The sequence below is a fragment of the Mirounga leonina genome, unplaced genomic scaffold, assembly GCF_011800145.1.
Source record: "Mirounga leonina isolate KUSES-001 unplaced genomic scaffold, KU_Mleo_1.0 Mir_126, whole genome shotgun sequence".
Classification (NCBI taxonomy): domain Eukaryota; kingdom Metazoa; phylum Chordata; class Mammalia; order Carnivora; family Phocidae; genus Mirounga; species Mirounga leonina.
Window position 1 is genome coordinate 27,251,132 of NW_023270314.1, and position 23,859 is coordinate 27,274,990.

A 23,859-nucleotide genomic window follows, 5' to 3' on the forward strand; every position below is an offset into this window, starting at 1 on the left:
TAATAAAAAATTATATCCAGAATATGTAAACAATTTTTACAACTCAATAATAACAAATAATCCACCTAATAAATAGGCAAAAGACTTTATCAGATACTCCACCAAAAAAGATATGAAAGGCAAATAAGCACATGAAAAGATGTGCAGCTTCCTTAGTTATTAGGGAAATGCAAATTAACCACAATGAGATATCACAGCACCCATGAGAATGGCTAAAGCTTAAAAAACCAACAATACTAAGTACAGTGGAGAATGGGGAGCAACTAGAACTCTTATATATCACTGGTAGGAATATTTTGTACACTCACTTTGTAAAACTCTGGCAGTTTTTTAAAAAGTTAAATGCATGTTACAGTGCAATCCCACTCCTAAATATTTACTCCAGAGAAATGAAAACAGATGTCCATATTAAGACTGGTTATGTAAATGTTCACAGCAGCTTTGTTAATAATAGCCCCAAACTATTATTATGAAAACTGCTCAAATGTCCATCAACTGGTAAATTGATAAATTATGATATGTCCACATAATGGAATGTACTACTTACAACCGAAAAGGAATGAACTATTGTTACATAAAACAATCTGGATAATCTCAAAAGCATTATACTAAGTGAAAGAAGCCAGAGCCAGACACAAAAGACTACAAACATTTTTATGAAATTCTAGTAAAGTCAAAATTGTGATGACAAAAAGCAGATCAGTGGTTGTCTGGGGCAGGAGTGAGAGATTAGGGGAGGAGATTGATGAAAAAGGGGCACAAGTGAAAATTTGGGGGTGCAGAAATATTGTATATCTGAATTGTCCTAATGGTTACACTGCTGTACACATTTGTCAAAAACGTATGAAACTGTATACTTAAAAACTGATGAATCTTGGGGCGCCTGGGTGGCTCAGTCGTTAAGCGTCTGCCTTCGGCTCAGGTCGTGATCCCAGGGTCCTGGGATCGAGCCCCACGTCGGGCTCCCTGCCCGGCGGGAAGCCTGCTTCTCCCTCTGACCCTCCCCCCTCTCATGCTCTATCTCATTCTCTCAAATAAATAAAATCTTTAAAAAAAAAAAAAAACTGATGAATAGTATGTAAAGCATACCTCTAAAGCTTATTTTTTAAAAATGGTCCTCTTCCTGGGGCGCCTGGGTGGCTCAGTTGGTTAAGCGACTGCCTTCGGCTCAGGTCATGATCCTGGAGTCCCAGGATCGAGTCCCGCATCGGGCTCCCTGCTCGGCAGGGAGTCTGCTTCTCCCTCTCATGCTCTCTCTCTCTCAGTCTCTCTCTCAAATAAATAAATAAAAATCTTAAAAAAAAAAAAAAAAGGTCCTCTTCCTTTGTGAGAATCAGAGATTTAGAATAGACATATTTCTGATCATGTGACATTATTAAAGATTCAATAATGTCCTTTCCTTACAGTTTTTAAGATAAAGAAGGGAAGGCCATTTTCTGAACTAGATTTTTTGAAGCAAAAGTATCTGATAAATGTATTATATATATGTTATATATATATATGTCATATATAGTAAATATGCAATTCTAAAAGAATTTAGATAAGAACCACAAAGCTTCTCAAATTAAATTTTCATCCCTCTATTATGATTTGAAAAAACAGGGGCACCTGGGTGGCTCAGTCGGTCAAGTGTCCAACTCTTTGTCTCAGCTCAGGTCTTGATCTCAGGGGTCGTGAATTCAAGCCCTGTGTTGGGCTCCACACTGGGCATAGAACCTACTTTAAAAAAAATTTTTTTTAAATACACAGAGTTTAATTTTTTCATTTTCATACACATTTATCAAAATGATTCCTTGGGCGCCTGGGTGGCTCAGTTGGTTAAGCGACTGCCTTCGGCTCAGGTCATGATCCTGGAGTCCCCGGATCGAGTCCCGCCTCAGGCTCCCTGCTTGGCGGGGAGTCTGCTTCTCCCTCTGACCCTCCCCCCTCTCATGTGCTCTCTCTCATTCTCTCTCTCTCAAATAAATAAATAAAATCTTAAAAAAAAAATAAAAAAAGATTCCTTATGGGCCTACCCAAAAAGGCAAATTTACCTAATAGTTTCATATAAATATATAACGCTTTCAAGTTAAACTATAATGTATTTTTGTGGTCACAAACTCTTTCTTACCTTGCTTTTTAGATGTTTTCCCCTGATTTTTCTCTATACCTAACTTAAAATAATAGCCATGATTGGAAGATAATTTATAATATAATAAAACCCCTGTTGTTTTTTGCTCTATACATTCTCCTAAGGCGATCTCCTTTCCAGTGTCCTTTGTTACCATTTTTATGCTGATGATTTTGACATATAGCTCAGAGGCAAACCCAAAGTTTTCTGAGGACTGAAGCTTACACAATTAGTGAGACCTTCTTAAAAAAATTAATATAGCTCAGGGCACCTGGGTGGCTCAGTTGTTAAGCATCTGCCTTCCGCTCAGGTCATGATCCAGTCCAGCATTGAGCCCCATATTGAGCCCCACATGTGGCTCCCTGCTCAGCGGGAAGCCTGCTTCTCCCTCTCCCACTCCACCTGCTTGTGTTCCCTCTCTCGCTGTCTCTCTCTCTGTCAAATAAATAAAATCTTAAAAAAAAAAAAACAAGAAAAAAGAAAATTAATATAGCTCTTGAAATACAGAATTGTTAGGGTCTGTCTCAGGACCTTTTTTTTAAAAAAGATTTTATTTATTTATTTGATAGAGAGTGAGAGAGCACAAGCAGGGGGAGCAGCAGAGGGAGAGGGAGAAGCAGACTCCCTGCTTCAATGCAGGGCTCGATCCCAGGATGCTGGGATCAAGACCTGAGCTGAAAGTAGATGCTTAATCCACTGAATCACCCAGAAGCCCCCAAAATTAATGTTTTTTTTAAAGATTTTATTTATTTATTTGTCAGAGGGAGCAAGCACAAGCAGGGGGAGTAGCAGGCAGAGGGAGAAGCAGGCTCCATGCTGAGCAGGGAGCCCGATTCGGGACTCAATTTCAGGACCCTGGGATCATTACCTGAGTCGAAGGCAGACACTTAACTGACTGAGCCACCCAGACATCCCTTGTCTCAGGGCCTTGAAAAGGACATTCACAAGACAGGCCTGAAGGTTAATTTCATCAGCTTCACAGCAAATTTACCTCTGCTATAGCTATATCTTAAACCCAGATATTTCTTTTTTTTTTTTTAAGATGTACTTATTTATTTGAGGGCGAGCATGTGCGCACATGCACGCATGAGTGGGAGAAGGGGCAGAAGGTGAGAGAGAGAGAGAGAGAGAGAATCTCAAGCAGACTCCTCACTGAGCATGGAGCCTGATGCAGGGCTCAATCTCACAACACTGAGATCATGGCCTGAGCCAAAATCAAGAGTTGGACACTCAACCAACTGAGCCACCCAGGTGGGCCTCCCAACATCCCTGCCCCAGCCGCCAGATATTTCTTTTAGTGACTGTAGAACTATCCTCCATCTGCCCACTGGATATCTCTACTTTTAAGTCCACCTTAAAACTAATAGGCCCACAGGTGAACTTGGTGTCTCTCCTTCCTACTCCCACCAATATCCCCAGGAAGTCGCTAGTTTTCCTACATTCTCCAGATTAGGAAATAGCATCACCCAGTTGCAGAAGTTACCTCCATATCAAAACAAACCATCAAGTCTTGACAAATCTTCCAAAGACTTTCACCTCTCTCTAGTTCATCTACTTCTCTCCAACTCCAGTCCTACTCTAGTTCAGGTCATCAACTTCTCTCACCCAATTATTCCAGTTATTCCAACAGCCACCTAAAGGCCTCCAGTTTTACCACCTTCCAAACTATTCATATTGCAACCAAAGTTATCTCTGTAGAATACACATCTGAGCACATTATTCCCTAACTCAAGTACTTTACTGTGCAAACTTCAAGATGCATAAGACATTACTTGGCAGTATCGTTAAAAGATACAGATTTGGGGACTTTACCCCAGTGATTTTGATTCAATAGGTCTGGGGTAGAATATGGGAATGGTCATTTTTAACAAGATTTCTAGGTGATTCTGATGGAGGTAATCCATACTTTAAGGTACAATGCTTAACAGTTCCCCAGTTGTCCTACAGTAGAATTCAAACTCCTTAACATGCCTTCCAATGTCTCGCAAAATTTGGCCCCTGCTTACCTTTCCAGCTTCATCAGCGACTACCACCTCTTATACCCTAGGCTTAAACTATACTGAACCCCCCACTTTTTAAAGTAAGCATAGCCCTACCATGCATTTTCTCCCCCTGTTGGTCCTACCCTATCCATCTATCTCTTCCAGCTAACCAACCACACAAATACACTCTTCTTCCTTGCTAATTCCTATTTACTATTCAGTTTAGACATCAATTCCTCTAGATTTCTGATTTCCAAGTCTGAGTTAAGTACCCCTTCTAAGATCTACCACAGTCTCCTGTATTTTCCTCTATCATAGTACTTATCTAAAGCATTCTACCAACTTACTTATTTGTCCCACTAAATCACTATCTTGTTCTCCAGTGAATACCCCAGTGCTTGGCACTGTACCTGGAATGACTTTTACTTAGAAGTATGAAATAAGGTAAGGGAAAGATAATGAAAAACTGTATTTATGCAGCATAAAATATGTATACCAATGAACAAGTACCAGGTGAGACTATAGAAAAATAACCACACAGTAAATGAACAAGGAGGAAAATGAACAAAGGATTTGAATAAGTAATTCAAACAAAGAAATCCAAATGGCCAATAAACATCATAAAAAGATATTTATTCTCATTTTCAATTAAACAAATGCAAATTAAAACAATATTTTCATTCCATACCTATCAAACTTATGAATATTTAAGTCTGATAATACCAACTTTTGGTAAAGATGTAGAGAAATGAGATCTCACACTGTAGATAAAAGGGTAAACTGGAGGTATGTATATAGAAACTCCAGCATACAAATATAAGAATGTCTTTTTAACATTGTTTATAATAGTGAAAAAATGGAAATAATCTAAATATCCATCAGCAGTGGCAGATGTGTCAATAGAACACTTCAAAGCATGAACTAGAATCACACATATGAATATGGATAGTCCCCCACAATAAAGAGTAAAGCATTACAAGATCTATCTGAGGAAAACTATAAAACTCTGATAATCAAAATCAAAGAACTAAAATGGAAAAATATTGCATGTTCACAGATAAGAAGAGTCACTATTGTCAAGATGTCAGTTCTTTCCAAACTGATCTATAGATTCAATGCAATCCCAATAAAAATCCCAGCAAGTTATTTTGTGGATATATATAAAATGATTCTAAAGTTTATATGGAGAAGCAAAAGACCACAAATAGCCAACACAATATTGAAAAAGCTGAACAAATTTGGAGAACTGACACTAACTTCAAGACTTACTATAGAGCTACAGTAATCAAGACAGTGTTGTAGTCATGAAAAACAGACAGATTGATCAATGGAACTGAATGGAGAGCCCAGAAATAGGCCCACATAAATATAGTTAACTGAACTTTGACAAAGGAGAAAAGGCACTACAATGGGCAAAGATAGTCTTTTCAACCAATGGTGTTGGAACAACTGAACATTCACAATGAAAATACTCTAGACACAGACATTATACACTTCACAAAAATTAACTGAAAATGGATCATAAACTTAAGTGTAAAATGTAAAACTATAAAACTCCAAGAAGATAACATAGGAGAAAACCTAGATGACCTTGGGAATGGCAATGATGTTTTAGACACAACACCAAAAGCACTATCCATGAAAGACATATGGATAATCTGAACTTCAATAAAATTAAAAACTTCTGCTATGTGAAAGACAATGTCAAGAAAATGAGAAGATTACAGACTGGGAGAAGGTATTTGCAAAAGACACAGCCAATAAAGGAGTATTGTCCAAAATATTAAAAAAAACTCTTAAAACTCCACGATAAGAAAACAATTAGAAAATGGCCCAAAGACCTGAACAGGCCTCTCACCAAAGATATACAGATGCTGAATAAGCATATGACAAGATGTTCCACATCATATGTCGGAAGGGAAATGCAAATTAAAACAATGAGATACCACTACATCCTTATTAGAATGGACAAAATCTGGAACAATGACAATACCAAATGCTGATGAGGATGTGGAGTAATAGGAACTCTCATTTTTTGCTGGTGGGAATAAAAAATGGTACAGCCATTTTTAAAAGTAGTTTGGCAGTTTCTTACAAAATTTTGAACCTATGAAAAGACATGAAGGAAATTTAAATGCATATTACTGAGTATAAGAAGCCAATCTGAAAAGGCTACATATTATATGATCCCAAGTACATGGTATTCTTAGAAAAAGGCAAAACTATGGACACAGCAAAAAGATCAATGGTTGGGGGCACCTGGGTGGCTCACTTGGTTAAGCAACTGACTCTTGATTTCGGCTCAGGTCATGATCGTAGGGCTGTGCATGGGATTGAGCCCCACATCAGGCTCTGCGCTCAGCTGGAAGTCTGCTCAAGATTCTCTCTCTCCCTCTCCTTTTGTGCACCCCCCCAACCTCTCTCTCTCAAATAAATAAATCAATCTTAAAAAAAAAAAAAAGATCAGTGGTTGCCAGGGTTGAAGTGGAAGGAGGAATGTGGAGCACAGAGGATTTTTAGGGCAGTGAAAATACTCTGAATGATGCTATAGTGATGGATATATGCCACTGTACATTGGTATAAACTAAAAATAAGCAACACCAAAAGTGAACCCAAGTGTAAACTATGGACTTTGGATGATCATGACATGTCAACTTAAGTTCATCCTTGGTAAAAAATGAAAAAAAAAATACCATTCTATTCACCTGAAAGTAATGTAGCATTATGTGTCAACTATACTCAAATTTAAAAAAATGTTTTGGGTTTTTTTTTAAGATTTTATTTATTTACTTGACAGAGAGAGACACAGTGAGAGAGGGAACACAAGCAGGGGGAGAGGGAGAGGGAGAAGCAGGCTTCCTGCGGAGCAGGGAGCCTGATGTGGGGCTTGATCCCAGGACCCTGGGATCATGACCTGAGCCGAAGGCAGATGCTTAACGACTGAGCCACCCAGGCACCCCCCCAAAAATGTTTTTAATGTACCATTCTGGTGGGGGATTTTAATAGGGCAGGCTGTGCCTATATGGGGGCAAGGAGTATATGAGAAATTTCTGTACCATCCTCTTAATTTTGCTCTGAACTAAAAACTGCTCTTAAAAAAAAAATCTTACAAGGGCTTTAACACAATTGGAGAAGGGGAAGCATTTTAAAGATTTATTTATTTTAGAGAGACAGAGCATGCGTGCAAGAATAAGCCAGGGGAGGGGCAGAGGGAAAGAAGCTCAAACAGGCTCCCCACAGAGCACAGAGCTGTTGAGATCATTATTTGAGCCAAAATCAAGAGTAGGACACTTAACCAACTGAGCCACCCAGGCGCCCCAGGGGAAGCATTTAAAGCAATAGCTTTCTAAGAATATCCATTCTTGCTACCATTTTTTTTAGTTAAGAACTTCCTTTCATAGTGGGGTGTTACCCACTGGACAAAGCAGTTCAAGCTAAAATGATTAAACCTTGCCCTCTGAGATGTGACAGAGGCTCAAGAATGTAAAAGTCAGAATGGGCACATTTCTCTGAGGCTGTTATTTCTCAACTATCCTACTTATTTCTCAAAGATACATGCTAATGGAATGTTACATTTTCTTTTCTTTTTTTAAAAGATTTATTTATTGGGCGCCTGGGTGGCTCAGTTGGTTAAGCGACTGCCTTCGGCTCAGGTCATGATCCTGGAGTCCCGGGATCGAGTCCCACATCGGGCTCCCTGCTCAGCAGGGAGTCTGCTTCTCCCTCTGACCCTCCTCCCTCTCCTGCTCTCTGTCTCTCATTCTCTCTCTAATAAATAAAATCTTTAAAAAAAAAAAAGATTTATTTATTTTAGAGAGGGAGAGAGAGAGTGAGTGGGGGAGGGGCAGAGGAAGAGAATCTTCAAGCAGACACACCACCCCCCACACTCCCCACCCCCCTCTGAGTGTGGAGTCAATCCCACCACCCAAGAGATCATGACCTGAGCTGAAAACAAGAGTCGGATACTTAACTGACTGAGCCACCCAAGTACCCAGGAATGTTACATTTTCAAAATAAAACACCAAAAAAGCTGAAGAAAAAAGAGTGAATTAGTGCCAATGTTGAGAAATCAGGAGTAAAGAAATATAGGACCCAACACAGGAGAAAAGCAAAGTAATCATTTGCAAAAGCAAAGCAAACCATCATTTGATGATCCCAATCTGCTCTTTTTCCAATAAATTTTATGTAATTAAGTTTGATATGTGATCTACTATTAAACTACCATTTCTTACCCGGTGCAAATGCCATTAAAATAAAACTTCTTTCAGCTTTAGCACTCCTGACTACAATAGTGCTATTTTTTTTTTAACTTTTTATATAGTACAGGGATTGTAACATTGTGTGATTCTACATTATTATCTACAAATTCTGGAGAAGCATTCAAATTATTTCATGTTTTAAAATTTTATTTTGATGATACAATTTTCCCCTACCAGCTATTCATAGTGAAGTTAATTCTCCATAAATCCAAGGAGATAGCCTTAATAAATCAAAATAATTAAGATGCTTTGTTTCTGAGGCACCTGGCTGGCTCAGTCAGTAGAGCATGGGACTCTTGATCTCAGGGTTGTGAGTTCCAGCTCCATGTTGGGTGTGGAGACTACTTAAACAAACAAACAAACAAATAAAAGATGCTTTGTTTTTAATAAACACATAATAAAAGACATAAATTTATTACTCTTTAGTAATATATTCCTAGACAGAGCTTCAAATTTATTAAGTGGAATGTCTTTAAATATATTTGACTTAAATCTTTAACATGAGATTCATGCTTTCTTTTTTTTTTATTTTTTATTTTTTATTTGAGAGAGAGAGAATGAGAGAGAGCATGAGAGGGAGGAGGGTCAGAGGGAGAAGCAGACTCCCTGCCGAGCAGGGAGCCCAATGTGGGACTCGATCCCGGGACTCCAGGATCATGACCTGAGCCGAAGGCAGTCTCTTAACCAACTGAGCCACCCAGGCGCCCGAGATTCATGCTTTCTAATACCAATTTAAAATTTTCCAAATCTTTTATAGTACACTTAATTTTTTACTTTCTGAATGTTAGTTGATCTTGACTGCAATGCAATCGAAAATAATGAAAATTCTTCAAGAACGTCAATCATTAAAGCAAGGTCTTGCAAGAAATTAATGTTAGCTAATCTCTTTGCTAAACCAGAATAAAAAGAATGAGAAAAATGCAATATAGTGAAGGATATGCCTGATATACAGCGGTGGCAGTTTGTAAACCACATGCTACCCACCTTACCTCAGTATTTGACCAGTTTTATAATTTCAAGTTCTTTATAGTTTCTAACTCAATTTTAATTGTATTGGATTGGTGATAAAAAGACTAAATTTTATCCAGGATATTTTTAAATGGCTGACTTATTTTATTTCAGATATTGAATTGTAACTGATGACTTCAGGAAAATTTTCTAACAAATTTATAGCTTGACTCGACTTCCTTCCCACTATTGTACAAATACCATTAGAACAAAATACAATTAAGTTCTCTTTCAAACATTCATTATCAAAGTCACAACCATTTAAAGTAGACAATGATGTATCAGAAATACACTCCTTTGTGACTGACACCAAGTCTTTTAAAGCAACAAATATTAGCAGTACAAAACCTGATTCAATGTGTACTGCAGATAATTCACTAGGTGCATTTCTTCAGAAGTGTAGATGCCTGGGCGCCTGGGTGGCTCAGTTGGTTAAGCAACTGCCTTCGGCTCAGGTCATGGTCCTGGAGTCCCGGGATCGAGTCCTGCATCGGGCTCCCTGCTCGGCAGGGAGTCTGCTTCTCCCTCTGACCCTCCTCCCTCTCATGCTCTCTGTCTCTCATTCTGTCTCAAATAAATAAATAAAATCTTTAAAAAAAAAAAAAAGAAGTGTAGATGCCTCATCAATTATAGCACTTATTTGAAATTCTCTTCTACAATATTGCTAAATATCTTCATATAATTTCTTTTGCAATATGTCCTGTTGTTCTTGTTGCACTGTATTTGGGTATGTAAACAATTGCTTATATCTACTCCATTTTTTCCTCTTAATTTTATTGCCTTACTCACTATCAGATAAAGGCCTATTATGTTTTACTAAACTGTAAAGACTATTAAAAACTTCTATGATAGGGGCCCCTGGGTGGCTCAGTCGGTTAAGTGGCTGCCTTCGGCTCAGGTCATGATCTCAGGGTCCTGGGATCAAGCCCCACGTCGGTTTCCCTGCTCAGCAGAGAGCCTGCTTCTCCCTCTCCCTCTGCCTGCCATTCTGCCTACTTGTGCTCTCTCTCTGTCAAATAAATAAATAAAATCTTTAAAAAAAAAAAAACTTCTATGATAGTATCAATATCTTTATTATTTAGTTTTACACTAAATTAGGAATTGAGCCAGTTGATTCTAACAAATCTTGCATTTTAGTACAGTTGTTAGAAAAATGCTATTCTCTCTTTTTTTTTTTGCAGGAAAGTCTGTCTAGTTTTATTAGTACCATTGGGATTACTAAATATGCCCTCTATTCGCTGGATCATGGACATACTTTTTTGCTGTCACTATTAAATGCTGAACTATCAAACCATCCATACATCCTAGTTCACCTTCTTTTATTTCAAACCATTTGTACTGTTCCAAAAACAAACACTTGTTTTTCATTCCAACAATCTGGAAGCACAAGGTTATCTATTTCTTCCTTTGATGAACCTGACGGTTTCTTCAATAATTGGTCACTCAACAATTCTGAAATTTTCCATTAGCTTAGGTATCCCACAGTTTTCACTTCTATCATTTTCTGTGTCTATTTTAATCTTCTTCAGATTAAAAAATGTATATATTCTTCAGATTTAAAAAAATAAGTCACTCTGTTACCTTGGCATTTTAGGGATCAGAATCTGAAAAATAATTTTGTTGTGTTAGTAAAATTCAGAATACAACTTGGGAGTTAATACCAAATTTTTGTTAATAATTTTAATGTGCCTGGGGCATCTGGGTGGCTCAGTCAGTTAAGCGTCTGCCTTTAGCTCAGGTCAGGATCCCAGGGTCCTGGGATTGAGCCCTGTGTCGAGCTCCCTGCTCAGTGGAGAGCCTGCTTCTCCCTCTCCCTCTGGTACTCCCCCTTCTTGTACTCTCTCTCTCTGTGTCAAATAAGTGAATAAAATCTTTAAAAAATAATAATTTTAATATGCCTTTGGAAAAAGCATAAATTTCACTTTTTAAGTAGAAAAAAATTTACTACATTGTAATTAACTAAACCAGCATTTTTTTTACCCTGCTTATTAATGGAGAGCTGGGTAAAAATAAGTCATAGATGATTTGCTTGGCTTTTGGTTTTAAATATTTTAATGCAAATTTCTAAGAATATGCTAATATTTAGTTTCATCTTTAAGATTTAGAATGTGCTATTTTACTTTCATTATTTTGAAATAAGAGGTATATAGAAATAATAGGTATATAATAGGAATAATAGGTATGCAGCAGTGTTTTAATATATTACATATAATATACCTTATATTACAATAGCTAAGATGTGGAAATGTTATATACAGTAGCATACACATAAATATATATGTGTATATATATATATATATATACAGTCAATATTTTGAATACAGTTCAAAATTTCTATGTCTCTTTTATGTCAACTACATTTTTTTTCCCAAGAATATCTATGCCCAGGGACTCCTGGGTGGCTCAGTCATTAAGCATCTGCCTTCGGCTCAGGTCATGATCCCAGCGTCCTGGGATTAAGCCCCACATCAGGCTCCTTGCTCCGCAGGAAGCCTGCTTCTCCCTCTCCCACTCACCCTGCTTGTGTTCCTGCTCTTGCTATCTCTCTCTCTGTCAAATAAACAAAATCTTTTTTTTTTTTAAATAAACAAAATCTTTAAAAAAACAAAAAAGAATATCTATGCCCAATGTGGGGCTTGAACTCAAGACCTTAAGATCCAGTTGCATACTCTACCAACTGAGCCAGCCAGGCACCCCTCAACTACATTTTTTTAACCTTTGACTCCCTTCACCCATTTCTCTTACTTCTCACCTCTAGAAACCACCAATTTCTTTTCTGTATCTATGAGCGTGTTTTATGTTGTTGTTTTTAAGATTCTGTATAAGAAATCATACTGTATTTGTCATTCTCTGACTTATTTCACTTAGCATAATGAGCTCAAGATCCACCTATGTTATCTCAAATGGCAAGACTGTATTCTTTTTAATGGCTAAATAATAATATTCGATTATATAAAATAAATCGTATTTCATATATTCATGATTTCTTTATCCATTAATCCATTGGTGGACACTTAGGTTGTTTCCACATCTTAGCTATTGCAAATAATGCTGCAATGAACATAGGGATCTTTCTGAGTTAGTGTTCTTGCCTTCTTTGGGTACATATGCAGAAGTGGAATTACTGGATCATATGGAGTTCTATTTTTATATATTTTGAACATCATACTGTTTGCCATAGTAGCTGCACCAATTTACATTCCCATCATCAGTGCACAATGGTTCCCTTTTCTCCACATCCTTGTAAACTCTTGTTATTTCCTGTATTTTTTATTTTTATTTTTTTAAAGATTTTATTTATTTGACAGAGAGAGCACAAGCAGAGGGAGAGAGAGGGAGAAGCAAGCTCCCTGCTGAGCAAGGAGTCCAATGTGGGACTCGATCCCAGGACCCTGGGATCATGACCCAGGCCAAAGGCAGCCACTTAACCGACTGAGCCACCTAGGCATTCCTCCTGTATTTTTTATAATAGCCATTCTAACAGGTGTGAAATGACATCTCATTGTGGTTTTGATTTGCATATCCTATAATTAATGACATTACCTTTTCAAGCATGTCCTTTTGGAAAAATGTTTATTCAGATCTTCTGCCCATTTTTTATAGTTTTTCTAAAAGATTTTATTTATTTGAGAGAGAGAGTGGGGGGGGCAGAGGGAGAGGAAGAGACAGAATCTCAAGCAGACTCCTCACTGAGCAGGTCTGATGTGCCGCTGGTTCCCAGGACCCCAAGATCATGACCTGAACCCAAATCAAGAGTTGGACATTTAACCGACTGAGCCACTCAGGTGCCCCCTTCTGCCTATTTTTAAATTGGATTGTTTGCTTGTTTGCTATTTTGTTCTATGAGTTCTTTATACATTTTGGATATTAGCTCTTATCAGATACTTAATTGGCAAATATTTTCTCCCATTCAGTAGGTTGACTTTCCATTTTGTTGATGGTTTCCTATGGTTTGCAGAAGATTTTAGTATGATGTAGTTCCACTTACTTATTTTTGCTTTTGTTGCTTTTGCTTTTGGTATCATATTCAAAAAAATATTGCCAAGGGGCATCTGGGTGGCTCAGTCAGTTAAGCATCTGCCTTCAGCTCAGGTCATGATTCCAGGGTCCTGGGATTGAGCCCCATTTTGGGCTCCCTGCTCGGTGGGGAGCCTGCTTCTCCCTCCCCCACACTCTCTCTCTCAAATAAATAAAATCTTGAAAAAAATTATAAAAAATAGGAAGATCTGAGTATCTTCCCCCTCCCCATCTCATGCTCTTTCACGTGCACTCTCTCTCAAATAATTAAATAATATCTTTAAAAAATATATTGCCAAGATCTATGTCAGAGAACTTACTGCCTATGTTTTTTTCTATGAGTTTTATGGTTTCAAGTCTTACGTTCAAGTCTTTAATCCATTTTGAGTTAATTTTTGTGTATGGTGTAAAATAGTGGTAGAGTTTTATTCATTCATTCACATGTGGCTGTCCAATTTTCCCAAGACCATTCTTTGAAGAGACTATCCTTTGCTCATTATGTATTTTTTACTTTTTTTAAAAAAATATTTTATTTATTTTTTGAGAGAGAGGGAGTGAGAGCACACAAGCAGGGCCAGGGGCAGAGGGAGAAGCAGACTCCCCACTGAGCGGGGAGCCCGATTTGGGGCGCGATCCCAGGATGCTGGGATCACGACCTGAGCCGAAAGCAGATGCCCAACCGCTGAGCCACCCAGGTGCCCTTTGACTCCTTTGTTGTACATTTATTGGCTATATATACCTGGGTTTATTCCTGGGCTCTCTATTCTGTTCCATTGATTTATGTGTCTGTTTTTATACCAATACCATACTATTTTAAATATAATATAGTAAATGTTATATAGTTTATTTATTTATTTTTTATTTTTTTTAAAGATTTTATTTATTTATTTGACAGAGAGAGACACAGCGAGAGAGGGAACACAGGCAGCGGGAGTGGGAGAGGGAGAAAGAAGCAGGCTTCCCGCCGAGCAGGGAGCCCGATGCGGGGCTCGATCCCAGGACCCTGGGATCATGACCTGAGCCGAAGGCAGACGCTTAACAACTGAGCCACCCAGGCACCCCAAATGTTATATAGTTTAAAATCAGGGTGCATACTTCCAGCTTTGTTCTTCTTAAGATTGCTTCGGCTATTTGAGGTTTTTTAGTTCCATACAAATTTTAGGATTATTTGTTCTATTTCTTTGAGAAATGCCACTGAAATTTTGACAGGGATTGCACTGAAACCGTAGATTGCTTTGAGTAGTAAGAACATTTTAGTAATATTGATTCTTCCAATCCATAAGCACAGAATATCTTTGCATTTGTGTCCTCTTCAATTTCTTTCATTACTGTCTTACAGTTTTCAACATACAGATCTTTTACCTCCTTGGTTAAATTTATTCATAGGTATTTTGTTCCTTTTGATGAAATTGTAAATGGGATTCTTTTATTTCTCTGATAGTTTGTTATTAGTGTTGAGAACAGATTTTTGTGTATTGATTTTGTATTCTACAACTTTATTGAATTCATTTATTAGTTCTCACGGTTTTTTTGATGGAGTCTTTGGCAGGATTTTAAACTAAAATACTTACTTTGCTTTTGGCCTGTATCTGTACTTTGTGTGACCTGCTATTTCTTGAAAATTGATTCACTTTTTCGAACAATACCTCACAAAATCAGACTATGAACCAGACTATGAACAAATGCTTGATTACAATTTGATTCAGCAAAAAGGATGCTCACATCACTGTCAAAGAAGTGTAGTTCAGACATGGATGTTGGCTGATATTTTCACTTAAGTTAACCAGTAAGACAGAAGTAAAATAGCGGGGATGCCTGGGTGGCTCAGTCAGTTAAGCGGCTGCCTTGGGCTTGTGTCGTGATCCTGGGGACCTGGGATGGAGTCCCGCATTGAGTCCCGCATCACCTTGCTCGGCGGGGAGCCTGCTTCTCCTTCTGCCTGCCTCTCCCCCTGCTTGTGCTGTGTGTGTGTCTCTCTCTCTGACAAAAAAAAGTAAAACAGCGAAAAGGTATGTCCAAACTTCACTCATTTATCAATGACATTAGCAACTTCTTTGCTGAATTGGATAACAGTTTTTGAATACTGAGAGAATACTTCCTCAATTTTTTGTGCTGTTCACAATGTCAAGGCCAGGAATGTGATACACTGTTAACTTTAATTCTGCATTATCAACATTTTCTCAACCAGCCTACTGACTGCTTTGTAAATAAAGCTTTACTGGAACATGGCCACACCCATTTTAAATGTTAACAGTTGAGTAGTTGTGACAAAGACCATATGTACTAGAAAGCCTATTTGTTTACAGAAAAAGTTGCAGATACTTGGGTCAGGAAAATCAACAAAACAATAAACCAAACCCTTATTTGTAGCATTTGCCAACTTCCACGTGTAAATATCCTATTGCAGCCAATTTCAAACTACAAATAATGACCTCTCTGACCTGAGTTGGGAAGAGATGCATGTATTCCCATCATACAGATAAAATGCACCTCAGGGGCAGAGTTCTTAGTAAAACTAAGTTTAAAAAAAGTGATGAGGGGCTCCCGGGTGGCTCAGTCGTTAAGCGTCTGCCTTCAGCTCAGGTTGTGATCCCAAGGGCCTGGGATCGAGCCCCACATCGGGCTCCCTGCTCTGCGGGAGGCCTGCTTCTCCCTCTCCCTCTCCCCCTGCTTGTGTTCCCTCTCTCGTTATGTCTCTGTCAAATAAATAAATAAAATCTTAAAAAAAAAAAAAAGTGGTGAGTTTTGAGTATTTATTATCTGATTTTAACATATTTAATTGTAAAGTTATATAATTTTGATTTTTAACAGCGGTTATGTTTAACAACTGGCTCACAAAATCCCCCCAATTTAGCAATCAGCCTTGCAAACTGGTAAAAGTCAGCTGTGAGGTACTTCTAGCTCTATTTTCAAAAGGACACTAAGGGAGAATTTTGGAGTAATTTGCCTAGTTGGTAAATGGCTGTGTCAAGATTCAAATGTAGGTCTCAAACTCTGACCCAGGTTAGGCTTCTTAGCCTTCTTGGTGGAGAATAAAGGCCATTATTGGCTTGATTTTTTACACATTGAGTGTGTGTGACATCTATTGAGGGAACTAAGCCTGCAAGGGAAGGCATTTTCTGGAGTACCATCCTATATTGATATTCTTTTACATTCCTATGCTTCCTGCCAGTTTTGCTAGTCTTGATGCTTGGTACCTATGCAGAAATCAGGTTAGGCTGGGTATTTGAAGGAAGAAGGGAAAGGAGTGGTCTATCCATCTGCTGTTGGAAATTTCTCTATTAAGTATTTTCCTTGGGGCGCCTGGGTGGCTCAGTCGTTAAGCGTCTGCCTTCGGCTCAGGTTATCATCCTCGGGTCCTGAGATCGAGCCCCGCATCGGGCTCTATGCTCCGCGGGAAGGCTGCTTCTCCCTCTCCCACTCCCCCTGCTTGTGTTCCCTCTCTTGCTGTCTCTCTCTCTCTCTGTCAAATCAATAATTAAAAATATTTTTTTTTCCTTAACTGCTTCAGGAAGTGTAAGTGTAGGCATTTAGTACCACAAGCCCCTTGGGAGTACTTACCAAGCTACATGAATTCCAAAAACCTTCAGAAAACTGATCTGAAACCTTACTACATTTGCGGTGCCGGAAAAGTAAGGACACTACCAGAGGGTACTCATGCTGCCTCACGGAACTGGGGCAAGAATTTGGGGACAGGGCGGCCAACTGGTAGGCCTCTTGACTTAATCTCTCACACAGCTCCAATTCCAAGTGTAGGAATAATAACGGTTAGAGCTGTCGTAGAACTAGATGCGCCCTGTCCAACCACTTCGTTTTTACAAAACACAGCCCTCGTGAGGTGAAGCGGCCTGATGAACGTCAAGCAGTACAGTCAGGATTCATTCGTAGCTCTTTCCACTACACCACACGGCCTCCTCTGAAACACCCTCTCTGCACAAACTTACCCCGAAAGCACCAGGAACCTGGTTGGGGACTGACCCACAGTTGAACCGAGGTCAAACCGCCCAGTCGTTCCTAAGTCAAACTGCTGAAACTCTGGGTCAGAGTTAAGGCCAAAGTAAAGAAGAACGAAGCTCAGCGTTTCATTAAAGGAGCGTGGCTCCCGCACAAAGAAGCGCGGGACGTGAGAGGCAGCCCTTGGAAAAGCAGCCACGCCTCTCACGACGCCAAACGCTGCGCGCGGCGGAGCAACACGAACAGCCGAGAACGCAGGACACGCCCCCGGCGGCGCGCACGCCCTCCCCGAGGCCAAACGGGAGACCGGCGTGCGCGCCCCCGCAGCGGGGGGCGGGGCGGGGCGGGGCTCTGAGCCGGACCGGGGCGGGGCCGCAGGAGCTGTAGGTGTTGCAGCTGGGTCGGGACAGGTGCGCGAGGTAGAGCGCCTAGGACCCGCGGCAGGGCTTGGTAGCAGCACGGAGGAAAGACCGATTTTAGCCAGGTAAGCGCCTTCTCTCTCCATATCCTCCACAGCCGGAGAGTGCGCGAGACCCCGGCTTCCCTCCACAGTCTCTTTCTCCAGCGACTTCTGGGGCAGAGGGAGCACAAGGAGCGTGAACCCCCCCTCCCCCACCCCCCCACCGCCCCCACCGCCTCCACCGCCCCCGAGAGAGAGAGTAGAGAAACTGCTGATCCTCTGCTCTTTCCTCACTTCTGGGTACTGTGCTGGGCTTGGGACTAATTATGTAGGGCCGAACCTTTGCTGCCTGAGGGCGGGAGCTGATAGGGACCACCTCTTCCATCGGAAACACTCCTTTCTAACTATATACATTTTTGGTGCGGTGGAGGAAGGCGGCAGTTCGTAAAAATTCAGAATAGTCTCCTAGGGAAATATTCTGATATTCCACTGCTCTTTTCCCATCTTCATTTAAAGCTATTCCCTCCCTCTTCGATTTTTACCCCCTTCCGTTCTGCCAACTGAACTCTAAGACACTACAGCCCTTTGAGGCATTTTGAGAATATAGCAGTCCTTGCAGCTGGGTGTGTCATCCTCGAACCGCTATAGTGTATATATCACTGGCACCTGTCACCAGCATACGTAGGTGTTAATATAAGGTAACCGTACACCCGTGGCTACACCTACTAAGCTTGAAGTTGTAGGTGCTAGGAGCCAACCATCTGGCGTCCTTCCTTGCCTCCTTACTGGTGCTTACAACAAGGAGTTTAGCTGATCCTGGTAAGAGATATTTGAACTACTATTGTCTTTCACCTAATTCCAGCTTTCCAAAGTCTGCCTAATCCAGATGGTTCTACTGACTTGGCTTGTCGAGTTGTCGAAGGTACTTAGGGAGTTATCAGTCTTAAGACAATACCCCTTTAGGGGAGAGGCCTTTTGCATTAAGTATTCTTTCTTTTGCTATTGATTTAAGGGGTTAAACAGAATACTTTTTATCCGCATGGTTACTAATACTATTCACAATGATAAATATTTTAGGAATCATGAAATAACACTTTCTTCTGAGGTCTGATGTAGATACAAAAGATGACCCTCAACAAGCATTTTCTAAGTTTCTGTGGAGTTATAGCCTGGATGAAGGATGATTGTGTCTTAGGTAGACCTTCAAAAAGTTACAGATTTAGCAGGAAAGAAGGTTAAAAAAAAAAGGTTTGCGCGCACATTTATTTCCTTGTTTTGCATTGACAGAACAGTACATAACATGGTATTAGGTAATTACTTTAGGAACTTATTTCATTTTCTGGACAAAACATTTATTGAGTGCCTCTTGTTTTGTCAGTCCTATTGTGGATTCAAAGTTCCGAATATCCCTACTCTAAAAAAACTTATTTAAAATCAAATGGGTTAAGCAGAATCAGCAGCTACAACTTACAGGTTTGGTGAGATCAGTGTGTACTAGACATCAGCCCAGAGAACTGTAGAAGCATAGAAAATGCAGTTTAAAAAAAATGTCCCGGGGCGCCTGGGTGGCTCAGTTGGTTAAGCGACTGCCTTCAGCTCAGGTCATGGTCCTGGAGTCCCGGGATCGAGTCCCACATCGGGCTCCCTGCTCGGCAGGGAGCCTGCTTCTCCCTCTGACCCTCCCCCCTCTCATGTGCTCTCTCTCTCTCTCTCATTCTCTCTGTCTCAAATAAATAAATAAAATCTTTTAAAAAAATAAAATTAAATTAAAAAATGTCCCTCTTTGGGGTGCCTGGGTGGTTCAGTCGGTTGAGACAGACTCTGCTGTCTTGATTTCAGGGTCCGGTTTGGGCCCCACATTGGGCATGGAACCTACTTAAAAAAAGGGGGGGACTTTTCTTCTACTTTTCCTTAAAAACAAAACAAAATAACAATAACAAAAAATTTTGAGTAATAGTGAATTATTTTCTTCATATATTTGTATCGCTCATATTCCTTACGGGATGTTTTGCCAATGGTATGGTCTTTTTGAAGATGGGATAAAGACCTGTCCCTAATTCTGTGTCAGTTCAGTAAATAGTTGGTGGAGCTGTTTTTCACTGTTCTGTATTGGGCCTCAAAGTTGTTATCATGTAGTCCCTGAACTGTAGAGTTTCTGGGAATAGAATAGTGTATTGGCAACATTAGGAAAACAATGCCATTTTGTAAAATTGCTTGTTTGTGCAACTTTGTTTAACTTGGTACATTCAAGTTTTGTTCCGGACTCTGGTTAAAGGTGGGCCAACTTTCAACTTTCTAATAATTCTAAGAAGAGAAAGCTTTAAAAGTGAAAACAGTTCTTTAACAGCACGTCTTGATGACAGAGGACACTTTTTCTTGCTAAGGTGCCTTCAAAATGTCTCTCTTTTTTGAAGGGGGGACAGGATGGATAAATGAGTGGAGGAAGGGGTCAGAAGTATTTGAAGATTCTTTGCAGTTTTGATGATCTGAAGTCTATGGTAGTCTTTTTAAAATTTTTTTTAAAGATTTTATTTATTTATTTGACAGAGAGAGACACAGCGAGAGAGGGAGCACAAGCAGGGGAAGTGGGAGAGGGAGAAGCAGGCTTCCCGCAGAGCAGGGAGCCTGATGCGGGACTCCTCGCAGGAATCTGGGATCATGACCTGAGCCGAAGGCAGATGCTTAATGACTGAGCCACACAGGCGCCCCTGAAGTCTGTAGTAGTCTTAAGCACTCTTCATGTAACTGTAGGTTTTTATTAATTGCCTACTGTGTGCCAGTGATCTAGTATACAGAGGATGAACATGACACAGTCCCTTCTATGTGATTGTTTTTCATTTTTCTTATTTGTTTGTTTGTTTATACATAGGCTCCGTGCACAGCATGGAGCCCATTGCCAGTCTCGAATTCATGACCCTGAGATCAAGACCTGGGCTGAGACCAAGAGTCGGACGCTCAACCAACTAAGCCACCCAGGCACCCGTTTTCATTTTTTAAATGGAGATTCTGAGTTAATAAAACAGATGGTGGTTGTTTCATTTGATAATTTGAGCCATGGTACTTGATGAACACATTTCTTTGACATTACTTACCTCTTTTCTTTCTGTTTACACCTTAGGAAAGTGGTCTTCACTGGGAATTTTTGGAAAGGCAGTCAGTATTTGCATGTATTTTGGGTATTTAAAATGATTATGTTGTTTCCTTAAAATGTTTTCAAGTACAATTTTAATGATTGTTCTTCTTAGGGTTTCAAGTTTGTGACTTCCCCCTGATATTTTTTGACAATCATCTGTAATTAACTTAGGGCTTCTGTACCAGAAAGGTTCTTCAAAGACATATACACCCAGACACAAAAGAAGGTTGAGAGTATAGGAGATCATTAGACATCTTTGCCATAAAAGGCCACCTAACCACAAATTGGGAGAATTTGTCACTGTTTATGTTGATAATGAAACTAGTTTTCAGGCATTCTTAATTCCATACTCTCAGAAATAGGTGATTTTTATTTGGATTGGAATTGTACTCTTTATGCAGATAGGAAAATTTGTGACTTGTCAGGAATTTCCATAAGAAAAGACTTGTCTTTTTCTTAAGGTTACTATGGTCTTTCACTGTGTGTTTTGTGATAGGAAGTTAAAGTACTTTATTTTGGATTGTGTACAGTAATCTCCAGGTGATGTTAAATTACTTAAAACAGACTCTCAAGGTTCTTTAGTAACAAATGAGTGGTTGTAAATTGAGTAGTTTCTTACTTAATGATTGTGGAATTGAGATTCTATGGTAAACGGTACTCTTCCTAGGAACATACTGCTATGTTTATTGTGTGGCTAACTACAAAGTCCTTGAGACTCAGTCAAATTATTGTGCAAATGCAGATCTCTTTTTATAAAAGGACAAGATTTGACCCAACAAGCAATCCATTATTTAGCACGTCAAATGATTTCTTTATACTTGAAAATGTTTCTAGAGACTTCACATGCACAGTCATGAAAAGTTAATAAGGTACCATGATATATTACATTCATTTTATTTGCTTTTAAAGAATTTCTTCATAATGCTACAATGAAACTAAGAACTTCCATCTTTAAGGGGGAAAAGATGCAACTTTTTGTTCTTTTTTTTTAAAAGATTTTATTTTTAAGTAATCTTTCCACTGAACATGGGGCTCAAACTCACGACCCTGAGATCAAGAGTCACATGCTCTACCGACTGATCCAGCCAGGTGCCCCCCACCCTTTTATAAAGATTTACTTTTTGTATTTCTGATGACAAGCATGGGGCTATTTTTTCTCTTATTTATCCTATAACAGAGCTTACTATATGGAAAACTTTACAATCCTTCAAACATGTTTTTTCTTGCCAATTTTTGGTTCATTACCCATAGATTAGTAATCCTGATATACTTTTACTTGGTTTTAGATTTCCACAATCTTTTTTTCCCCATAAACTGAAATTTAAGCAAATGGCCCAGGATTTCTTTTCCTCATAGTCAGTCTCACCGAATAGGTAATTTTCAGATTTGGTTTCCACCTCCAGCACTAGATAGGAAACCTGTCTGCCCTTGCATTGTACCCAGTGAGTTCCCTGTAATGGCCCTGTCACTGCCCTCCTCCTAACCACTTGGCAACATTTGACCAAGTGAGCATCTTTTTTGGTTATTTCTTTTATTTGGCTTTCTTGGCATGACTTTACCTGGTTGTCCATCTTCTAATCTAACACTTCCTCTCATGCCTCTTCACTGACTCACAGTCTTTTTGCCCCTCAAGTGTGGATGTTTGCCATGGTCCAGCATCCTGTTCTTATTATACTCTCTCCCTGTGCAGTCTGATCTATTTCCATGGCTTCAACTAACATCTCCATGTGAGTGATTTGCAGATTATTTTTTAAACCTCTTTGTATATTATATATATAATTCTTGTTTTATTTTCACATATACAAATATGCATACCCATTTAGAAGATAAGAATTACATATGCTTATTATGAAAACTTGAGGAAAAATGTATTATAAAGAAGGCAAAATATTCCATAATCTGTTCCAGAGAGAACTATTTGGTATATTTCCTTTCAGTCTTTTTTTTCCCCCTTTAATACACACACACACACACACACACACAGAGGTAATTGGGCTCATCCTATTACAGTAGATATAGTTTTGTATATGCTTTTTCACTTTACATTATGTCATAATTTTCCATGGTATCAAAATTATTTGAAAACAATTATAATGGATGTTCAATATCCTATTGTATTGATACGCATAATTTAACTCTGTACTTGGGTATTATGATTGTTACAACATCATTAACAAGCGAAAAAATTGAGAATAAATTAATGCATAAATCTTTGTACAAATCACTCACTATTGGGGCGCCTGGGTGGCTCAGTTGTTAAGCGTCTGCCTTCGGCTCAGGTCATGATCCCAGGGTCCTGGGATCGAGCCCCGCATGGGGCTCCCTGCTCAGCGGGAAGCCTGCTTCTCCCTCTCCCACTCCCCCTGCTTGTGTTCCTGCTCTCGCTGTCTCTCTCTGTCAAATAAATAAATAAATAAAATCTTAAAAAAAAAAAAAAATCACTCACTATTTCCTTAGGTTAGATTCCCAGAAGCTGAATTACCAGGTCATAGGGAATAAAAATTAAAAAACACTAAACCTGCTGTCAAATTGCTTTTTGTAAAGATTAGACTGATTAAATTAACATTCTCACCTGCAGTGATTGTGAGGGCCCATCTTATTTTTTAATATTGGATCTTATTTTTTAATCTTTATTAATTTGTTAAGCAAAAGTGATTTAATTTGTATTTTATTACTAGTGAGAGCAAACATTTTTCATATGTTCATTTCCATTTCAGTTTCTTCTGTGCATTGTTGTCTTTTGGTTAATCCATTCCCATTTTGGGGTCTTAAATTTTTAATTATGTTGCTTTTTGTTTGGGGTTCTTTCATTTATTTGGGGCTTTGGGGGAGGGAGTACAGATTTTTATTAGGCCAAATCGAATGAGTGGAGTGATGAAGTGGAAAGTGTACACAAGTTGAAATTGTGGCATTTTAAATTCCTGTTGGTGTGAGAAGCCAGAGCTTGTAATTGTTGGAACAGCACTGGAAATGGAAAGGGTGTTGACCTGAAAGTC

General features: G+C 39.2%; 2 protein-coding genes across 6 annotated transcripts in view; one reads left to right on the top strand and one right to left on the bottom strand.

The window, feature by feature from the left end:
- The window catches only part of LARP4 (La ribonucleoprotein 4), a 204,937-nt gene extending 187,416 nt beyond the window's left edge, over positions 1–17,521 (bottom strand). The window contains exon 1 of the mRNA XM_035002685.1: positions 17,321–17,521. The gene's annotated coding sequence lies outside the window, so the exon portion shown is untranslated. The remainder of the gene's footprint in view (positions 1–17,320) is intronic.
- Positions 17,522–17,703: 182 nt separating this feature from the next.
- The window catches only part of LIMA1 (LIM domain and actin binding 1), a 93,707-nt gene continuing 87,551 nt past the window's right edge, over positions 17,704–23,859 (top strand). For 3 of the 5 annotated variants that reach the window (XM_035002687.1, XM_035002688.1, XM_035002689.1), the window contains exon 1: positions 17,704–17,814. The gene's annotated coding sequence lies outside the window, so the exon portion shown is untranslated. The remainder of the gene's footprint in view (positions 17,815–23,859) is intronic. The other 2 variants (XM_035002690.1, XM_035002691.1) reach the window with 1 other exon arrangement.